This window comes from Canis aureus, chromosome 6 (genome assembly GCF_053574225.1).
Source record: "Canis aureus isolate CA01 chromosome 6, VMU_Caureus_v.1.0, whole genome shotgun sequence".
In the NCBI taxonomy this organism is placed as follows: Eukaryota; Metazoa; Chordata; class Mammalia; order Carnivora; family Canidae; genus Canis; species Canis aureus.
Genome location: NC_135616.1, coordinates 41,460,416 through 41,467,424, shown reverse-complemented (window position 1 = coordinate 41,467,424; position 7,009 = coordinate 41,460,416). Strand labels below are relative to the sequence as shown.

Here is a 7,009-nt window from a genome sequence, read left to right as displayed (position 1 = left end):
TCCAAATCGGTGTTGCTGACCAGTTTGCATCAAATTGTTTAAAATAACAGGTTAGTCTTCTCGCTTTTGACAACTTTAACAGTCTAATCCCTGACTGTAACTCACTCTGAATTCAGACTTTGACTCTCTTTCCTGGTAAACAGAACAGAATTTGCAAAGGACATACGTGATTAAACATGAATTATGCATTAGTTTACCTGACTACAACCCTTCCCAGCAGCTGAGTGATTAGGATTGTGGGCACGGCTGTGTGAATGGAGCTGGCTGTGGCAAAGAAAGAGTCATAATCCTGGGGTTTTGGGGCCACTGGAAGACAGCTGGGACAAGACAGGAGATACAGAAAAGGAAGGTGGGAGAATCCAGAAACCTGACTTCACTGAATACAAAGGACTTGGGACCTGTTCTGGTCATTGGAACCACGTGTTGCCCTGAATGTTCTTCGACACTGCGGGTACTACCCCCTCTCCCCAGCCACCATGGACTCTTAGCTACAGTCAACTCCACTGTGGGCTGGTGCATCAGCAAGGGATGGAGTCCACCACCAGGTCTCTGACCCTGCTTTCTGTGGTCACCACAGAGCAGAAAACATGAAGCTTTCTTTAAAATTAGAGCCCACTGGGGGCACCTGGGTGGCTCAGTTGGTTAAGCATTTGACTCTTGGTTTTGGCTCAAGTCATGATCTCAGGGTCGTGAGATCAAGCCTCGCATCAGACATCACAGTGAGAAGGGAGTCTGCTTTAGATGCTCTCTCTCTCCTCCTCTATCCCTCCCCTCCCCTTGAGCACTCACTCTCTTTCTCTCAAAAAAAAAAATTAAATTAAATTCTATTTTATTGTGTTTTGCATTAAGACCATTTAAGCAGAATGGCTACTATGTTTACTTCTGTGTAGTAAGGAATTTGTCCTTATCCCAAACAGGACTGGCCTTTATCTTTGGCTCCTGATCCACTTGGAATTTCCTGATAGGGATGTCTTTCTCATTCATGGCAGGCTCCTTGCACCACCTCTGAGAGTTAATTACTAAGATGACTGGGGTGGGAGGACACACCTAGCAGTCTTAGAGTGGGGACTAACCAGGTCAGAAAGACCAATCATATGATGAGAGCACAGGGGTCTCAGACTGCTGATACCAACCTGACCTCCAGGGATGGGAGCTGGAAATTTAGTTCAAACACATGGGCAATTGATGAATTGATCATGTCTAGGTAATGAAGCCTCAGTAAAATACCTGGACACCAAAGCTTGGGTGAGCTTCCAGGCCTGACAACACTCAGTCAGTTCAGCCATACATCAGTGCCGAAAGGTACACTGAGCACGACAGAATCTTCACATTTGTAAGCTTCCCAGACTCTGCTCTATGCTTCCTCCTTTGGCTGATTCTAATGTGTATCTTATCCTTGTAGTAAATGTGTCCATGAGAGTAATAATTCTTAGTGGGTTCTATGAGACTTTTTAATGAATTCTTGAATCCAAGGATAGTTCTCGGAAACCTGTGAACTTGCAGTTGGTGTCAGAAGTCTTGGGTGGACTTGACCATCTGGAGGACTGTGCCCCTAAGCATGAGTTTGGCTAATTCCAAACAATGCCTTTTCTGGACTTGAATTTGGAAGTGGTCAGCCATCATGTTGTTATTCTGAAGCTCTCAGATTATTCTTTCTCTGAGAATGGCCTCATTCATACTACATGACTGTGCCCTCTGAGCTCATAGTTGACTGGATATGGGGTCAAGATGACCAGTCAAGCCCTCCTCCTATCCCTGTAGATGGGGACTGAGAGACAGGTAGCCCCTGAGGGGGACCATGTGCTATAGCACAGGCTGAATTGATGGGAAAACCAGCTTGCAGGTAATGGAGAACAGAGCAGAAACAGGGAGTGGCATAGAGGAGCAGCAGAGGTTCCTGGACACTTACTGTCCAGTCCCCTGCAAGTCCCACATGCTTCCTAAGAGCTTGAATTGGTTCCCATGACTTAGGGCAAAATGTCTTATCTAATCCCCAATTGTTTCCCTTCAGTTTTGTCTAATTCTTGAGCCCAGTCCCTCTGTCCTGATCCATCCATGGTCTGGATATGACTTCTACCACGGCAAGGATCTCCTAGAACAGTAACTCTTTCAATACAGATCAATGTGATTGTATAAAATATTTACTCTAGAGATGCAAGTTTCTAAGGTTAAGACAAAGACATTTTTAAGATGTGGGATACTTAACGGGATTAAACATTGAAGCAGCATGGAATAGAACAAGGACAGTCACTGAGCAGCAGGAGAGAAATGAGAAGGTGTGGAGATGTCCTCACCCTGCAACCTCATGGTAAGCATTTGCTACATGAACTCATCCCATTTGCCCCAAATGATTAAAGAATAAATCCCATATTTAACTTGAGATTCATATGGAGTAACACGTTCAGTGTCCTATGGCCATATCTCCTGGCCTAAGCCACCCTCATCCTCCCCAGCGTGACACTTAAAAGACATCCCCCAGGTGAGAAGACAATCACTAGGGCTTGACTTTGGAAGTGTGAGGCCAATGTGGCAATTCTGTGACTCCACGGAGCAGAATGTCATTCAGCTCTACTCATTCCCTGCATTGGTCTGTGTATACTTTGTGCATGTTTAAGTTTCTGGTAGATAGAAAGGTGCTTGAGTGCAAAATCCATGGAAAATTCACCTTTATCTCCATTATGGGAGCATGTTTTACACCTAGTAAGTGTTTATGTAGACTATTCAACAGATAGAAGACCCCATCTTCCTTTTAGAATAAAGGAAAAGAAATGACTCACTGTGGCCCTATGTGATGGATGCCCTTCCCATACTTGCTCATGTTACCAAACTTGCACGCTTCCAGGACCTAAAAGCATCATTTGCAGAAGAGAGTTGCCGTTTTAGAAATCTGATGTAGTGGGATTTAGAAATCTGATGTAGTAGAAGGCAGTGGCCTCCCCCACAATATCCACATCTTTATTCCCAGAATCTATGAATGTGTTACATTGCATGGTAAAAGGGAGTTAAGGTAGCAAATGGAGTTAGGGTTGCTAATCAGCTGACCTTAAAATGTGGAGGTTATCCTGGATTATCTGAGTGGACCAGAGAGTCCTTAAAAGCAGAAAAGGGAGAGAAAAAAGTAGGTCAAAGGACACCATGAGAAAGACTCTACCAGCCATTGCTGACCTTGAAGGCAGGAGGGGGTAACGGAATGAGGCCAGCCCTAGACTCTAGAGTAGTCAAGAAAACGAATTCCCTCCTAGAGCCTCCAGAAATGAACACAACCCTGCCCATTCCTTGGTTTTATTCCAGTGAGATTAATTTTGGAATTCTAATCTCCAGTACTAGGGATAGGCAGTCAGTGGGAGGTAGAGTCACGGAGCAGTGTAGTCCCTGCTGGCAGGGCCCTCAAAGCATGGGAAAGGGTGGAATGCTCTGGCATTTCTCTGACCCCCACTTTCCATCTTTGGCGATACCCACCTCTCCAGGAAGCCAGAGGGCAGCGGAACCCAGAAAAGGTGCTCCCTGTCGCACAGCACAGAGGAAAGGCAGCATCTGAGAGCAGGTAGTTCAATACTTAGAATGCCTTCGTGTAGCTGCTATCCTGGTCTAAAGGAAGCCTTTCATGGCCATGGGAATGGAAACATTTGTCCTGGTCCTCGCCTGTCTCTGTTTCCCACTGACCATGTACCAGGTCAGTCTGTACTGGTAGGGACACTCCTTTGTATCAGGGCCTTTGAGACTAGACCCAGATAAGATCCAGTTGGAAACGTCTCAAAATTTGGGCTTCAGATATTGTCAGCCTGCTCTGAGGTCACCTGCAGTGATGGTGCGCAGCTTCTGTGTGCACAGAACGCTTCTAGACTCAAAAGCCCACACCTGTGCTCTTCTGCAGAGGCTTCCTGAGGCACCCTGTGAGCTTGCCTGGTTCAGGAAAGGCTGCACCCAAGAACTGCAATTTAAATGCCCCTGGTGGCAGCCCTGGGTTGGCCTGGGACTGTTGCTGGTGGGTAAGTCCTCCAGTTTTCTGGTCCTCTGACAGGACACTCCTGAGCTGCCTCCACACTGCTCCTCGGAGGCTTGCACAGGAGTGAGCCCTGGTCACCTACAGTGGGAGTCTGCACAATGGTGCATCCCATCTTGGCTTTTCTCCCTTCCTTGACTCACATTCCCTGCTCCTTCAATTGCATCTAAGTTCTTGTCTTAGAGTTTATTTTAGGGAAAACCAAACTAAGAAAAATGTAAGGCAAACATAAAGTTTTGCTAAAATGTTGGCTGGCCGTTTCTCCGAGGGCGTGGTGTCCATCTTTCACATCATGCTCACACCTCCTAGGGTGTGGTCGGTGATGGCGGGTGTGTTGGGGGTGGTGAGGAGAGGTATTTATACTCCAACACATCCTGCAATGTGGGGAGCAGTGTTTGGCAAAAAAGGCTACCCAACTTTTCAGGAGCCCTTGGATTCCAGGATATGATTTGCACATGGTTACTGAACCCCTCCTTTGGTGTGGCTGTATAACTCACATTTCTGTTATATGGACCATAGTTTTTCCAGTCCTGGTTTGCATCAAAAGCCCCCAGAAAGCTTTAAAAATACAAATGCCTGAGCCCTGACCTTTCATTAACAGAACTTGTCTCTTTGTAAAGAGTGAGGTTTTGTGTGTGTGTAGAAACCCCCAGGTGATTCTGATGCACAGTTCAGTCTGGGAACTGCACAAAAGTTGAGCATGATTCCTCCATCTCTCACCCTCAGTGGGAGGGGGTTACAGAAGATGGGGTGGTAAGACAAAGCGTGGGAGGGAGGCTTGTAACATGTGGTAATTGAGACATTAGAATTTCACAGTTCCCTCATGAAGATGATTTCCTGACAATGTCAAAAACCTGCACCTGGATTGCTAGATGTCTCTCAGATTGATCTCTCTCCACCACAGCCTATAATGTAGGCAGTAAGGACTCAAGCCTCCGATGATCAAGCGTCATCCTCAAATATCTTTTATGCAAATGTAACCTTTGGGTGAGGAAGGGGGAGAGACCAAATAATGGGTGAATCAAACGCAGACAATCAGCACCTCATGTAGTATTGGCATATAATTACAAGGCTGAGAGATCCCAGTAACTTGATATTTGGGCTGCGAAATAAGGAAAAACACCTGTGATTCATTCTGCGAGGTTAAAGTGGGATTCTCTGAAGACTGTTTCCAACACAACAAAAAACAGCACACCAGCACACACTGAACCAACCAAAAAAAAAAAAAAAAAATCTTGTGAAACTGCAAATCCAGAAAGCAGGTGCAAATGACCTCTTCTCACTTGGCATTTACGTTACAAAACCATTAGCAATGAGATTTAACAACCCTCCATCAATATGTAAAGAATATATTAAATTTTCTAATGCCATAAAACACCTTTGTGAACAAATCTATCAGCCTGACCAATTTCCATCAATCCTCCACACTTAGGTGACTGCAGAAAGTGCTGTGGTGGGAGCAGTTGTATCTGGGAGTCCGATGTCCTCCTCTCATGTGGTTCTACGAGCCACGCAGTTCTGTGGGAGCCATCGCACACTGCAGTGCCTGGGGCATGATTAAACAAGGCATGAGTGAATGAATACATGCACAGCCCCCACACTCCTCTATCCCGAATTGGCCTTGCAGGCTCTTCTCAGGGACTCAAGAGAGGTGTCACACCTTATTGCCCATAGCCCGTGCTAGGGTGTCAGATATCAACAGGCTGGAGGTCTGCTGAAGCAGTGGAAACAGCATTCAGTAACTGCTGATGGCAAGGGAAAGGAGGACTCCGTTCTGAGTTACACAGACATGACTGGGAATTTTAAGGGGAGGATGAGGAGGCAGGTAGGGATGCAAGTAGTCACAGAACTGAAAAATGACAAAGCGTAGCTTGGTGTAAATGTGATTAGGCAGCTGTGTCTGCTGGCTGGCAATGATCAGAGTCAAGAGTCCGTCCTCCCACAGAGACGGGAGGCAGAGACCCTGTCCTTCCTGATGGCTGTTGGGTCCCTGAGAAAGACACCCCCGAGTCACAGGAGATATATACATCCCTTGGAGGGACAGAGAAGGGATTTACGACTGCGGGCCTTTTATAGCAAATGCCATGAGAAAGGGAGGCCAGGGGCCCATCGCCAGGTGTTGGCTAGAATGAACAGTCAATTCTTTTCAGAGCCCCACGCTTTTCCAGGCTGGAACTCAAGGGGGCGCTGGGTTGTCCCAGGGATGCTGACCTTAGGCTGCCAGAAACCATGTTAACGTTCAGTCACATCTCTTAGTGCAGGGGTTTTGGGGAGATATCATGTGCCAAGCGTTCTTCACAGTTCTTGGGGGCTTTGGGATGGTAAGACCAGCTACCCATTTTCAAAGTCTTTCACCACTGAGAAGAGATAGAGACCAAAAACTTTATATAGAGCAGAATATTATACACGAGGGAGGAACTTGTTTTTACAAAGTGTAGTGGGAAGGATTTGTGGATGTTGTCCACAGAATATGGACAATGTTATGGATCAGCAATGAGGAAATATACTAGGAAGTGATCCAGAAACCAGAGAATTTCTCAGCAGTAGTGTGAGTCCATTGGAAGGTAGGCAGTCTGAACTGTCTGACAGCCCAGAAAGAGGAAGGGAAGGTAGTATAGGGATGGAGATACTCGGGTACAGGAGGGGAAACCACTTTCCTTTAAATCCTCTAAATTGGGATGCCTAGGTGGCTCAGTGGTTGAGCGTCTGCCTTTGGCTCAAGTCGTGATCCTGCAGTCTGGGATCAAGTCCTGCATCAGACTCCCCATAGGAAGCCTGACAGGTGCCGTGTTGAGTGTGAAACTTCTTTACAAGCTGGTTGGCTTGTAAAAGTGGTTTCTCCCTCTGCCTGTATCTCTGCCTTACTCTCTGTGTTTTATTTATTATTCTCTCATGAATAATAAATAAAATATTTTAAAAAAAGGTAAACCCTCTAAGTTTTCTGCTGTGGTTCCTGCCACAAAAGACGATTAACGGAGAAAAACCCCAAAAAGAAGTTTACTAATA

The 7,009-nt window shown here is 46.1% G+C and overlaps 1 long non-coding RNA gene across 4 annotated transcripts in view; it reads left to right on the top strand.

The window, feature by feature from the left end:
- The first annotated feature begins 1,749 nt into the window (after positions 1 to 1,749).
- LOC144315180 (uncharacterized) overlaps positions 1,750 to 7,009 on the top strand; it is a 28,099-nt gene continuing 22,839 nt past the window's right edge. For 3 of the 4 annotated variants that reach the window (XR_013380938.1, XR_013380940.1, XR_013380941.1), the window contains exon 1: positions 1,750 to 2,308. This is a non-coding gene — a long non-coding RNA (uncharacterized LOC144315180). The remainder of the gene's footprint in view (positions 2,309 to 7,009) is intronic. The other variant, XR_013380939.1, reaches the window with a different exon arrangement.